The sequence below is a fragment of the Phacochoerus africanus genome, chromosome 13 (genome assembly GCF_016906955.1).
Source record: "Phacochoerus africanus isolate WHEZ1 chromosome 13, ROS_Pafr_v1, whole genome shotgun sequence".
NCBI lineage: Eukaryota > Metazoa > Chordata > Mammalia > Artiodactyla > Suidae > Phacochoerus > Phacochoerus africanus.
Genome location: NC_062556.1, coordinates 24,540,916 through 24,543,206, shown reverse-complemented (window position 1 = coordinate 24,543,206; position 2,291 = coordinate 24,540,916). Strand labels below are relative to the sequence as shown.

General features: G+C 47.6%; 1 non-coding gene across 1 annotated transcript; it reads right to left on the bottom strand.

Annotated features, from left to right (window-relative positions):
• Positions 1-1,596: 1,596 nt before the first annotated feature.
• Positions 1,597-1,668, bottom strand: TRNAE-UUC (transfer RNA glutamic acid (anticodon UUC)). The gene has a single exon. It is a non-coding gene; the product is annotated as a tRNA-Glu (tRNA).
• Between the last annotated feature and the right edge of the window lie 623 nt (positions 1,669-2,291).

Below are 2,291 nucleotides of genomic sequence, written 5' to 3'. Positions count from 1 at the left end.
TTCTAAATTTTACACACTTGCTATTTTCCCATTGGCTGAAGGGCTTGTGAGACACAGTGTATTTTGTTTTATTTTATTTTATTTTATTTTATTATTTTATAGGGCTGCCCTCATGGCATATGGAGGTTCCCAGGGTAGGGGTCCAATCAGAGCTACAGCTGCCAGCCTACACCACAGCCACGCCAGATCCGAGCCATGTCTGCAACTTACACCACAACTCATGGTAACACCGGATCCTTAACCCACTGAGCGAGGCCAGGGATGGAACCCACAACCTCATGGTTCGTAATCAGATCCATTAACCACTGCGCCACAACGGGAACTCCCACAGGGTATTTAGAAGGGAGAGAAAAATGGGTTCTCGAAGACTCTTTTTCTAGATGGTGGACAAAGCTCACCTTCCCGTTATAGGCACTTTCAGGTTATTATGTGTCCTCAGCATCTGAAAGAGTTTGGGTTCCTTTTATTTTTTCTGTTGTATGTTAACAATTAAAATGACTGGGCTATAAGTATTGTAACCTAGTGCAAAAGTGGTCAGGCCGTTCGAGTAAGTTCTAAGCCAAGGGGCCCTTATTGGCTTCTTTTATTGACTTCTTTGGCTCGATAAGAGGACAAAAGGGAAATAACTCCAGGGGGAATTCAACATGCCAGGAAACAGAGTGCAGAGGACAAAGCACCCGGTGATCACGAGACGAAGGGGTGGTGTGTGTTGAGCCTTCGTGTTGATAGCAGCTAACCTCACCCTTTTCTAAAGAGATGAACGAACCCCCTTGCATTGATCAAGGCCCCAGTGTGTACCCTATGAGAACCCTGGGCTAGGCCAGAACCCCGTGCATCGGGCTGCTTCGCTGAAAGGAAATAGGGAAGCTGTGGGGACCCCTGTGAAACTCCCCTGGACATATTTAGTCTGTGGCCTGTGGGTATTCCCTGCAGCTCCAGATGGGTGGGTGCCCTTTAGTCAAATCGGGAGGCGTTGTACGTCTGTCACCCAGGGGAGAGCTGAGAGAAAGGGAGCAGGTGTGACGGGCCACAGTAAGAATACACACCAGACTTCCTGTTCAGACCCAGGGTGGGTACGATTTGGTCTCACTGATACCCTTGGTACATCTGGGATTGGCAAACAGGGCCATGAGTCATTCAGAAAGTGGAAATGGAAAGTCTTGCTCTATCTGCTGTTGGGCTCTGCAGCAAAAAAGGGCTTCTAGAGGAACATGAAGAGTATCGTGCTTCTCTTTTCTCCTCAGCCCATTTCATTGTCTCTGTTACAGTTATTTATAGACTTGATTGATTGATTGATTGATTGATTGATTGTCTTATTAGGGCCACACCCAAGGCACATGGAGGTTCCCAGGCTAGGAATCAAATCTGAGCTGTAGCTGCAGGCCTACATCACAGCCATAGCAATGCCACAAGCTGCGTCTGCGACCTACACCCCAACTCAGGCAATGCCAGATCTTTAACCCACTGAGCGAGGCCAGGGATTGAACCCATGTCCTCATGGATACTAGTCGGGTTCGTTAACCACTGAACCAAGACAGGAACTCCTATTTACTTATTTTTGGCAGCAGCGTGCAGCAGCTTGAGGTGGGATCTCAGCTCCCAGGCCAGGGATTGAACCTGGGCCACAGCGGTGAAAGCACTGAGTCCTAACGGCTAGACTACCAGGGAACTCCGTGTTATAGTTATTTAAATGTATGCATGGCTGGGAATTCTTACAGTACCAGGATAACAGGGATTTTCCTGTGCTCTAACTTCTTGCGAACATGTGGATGCAGAACAAATTACACATTTGTTTGGAAAAAGAAAGCATCTTCGATAGTATTCATGGCTCCTCCAGAGAAAATGACTTCTTAATATCAGAAGTTGGTGAATCCAGGAGTTCTCTTTGTGGCTCCATGGTTAACAAACTGGACTAAGATCCATGAGGATGCGGGTTCAATCCCGGGCCTTACTCATGGGGTTAAGGATCTGGTGTTGCCGTGAGCGGTGATGTAGGTTGCAGATGCCCTCAGATCAGGCGTTGCTGTGGCCATGGTGTAGGCTGGCAGCTACAGTTCTGATTTGATCGCCTAGCCTGGGAACCTCCATATGCCGCCAATATGGCCCTAAAAAGACAAAAAAAAAAAAAAGGTTGTGAATTTAGAAATAATCCAAAGTTCTTCTTTTTGGTATGAGAAGCCCTCTGTAGCCTGCCTTCGTTTCAGCCTTCACCTTCCGCCTTTGAAAACTGCGTGATCTCAGACGATAGAGGCGCTGGAACCAATCTGACTCGATGGCAGCTTTTGGCCACT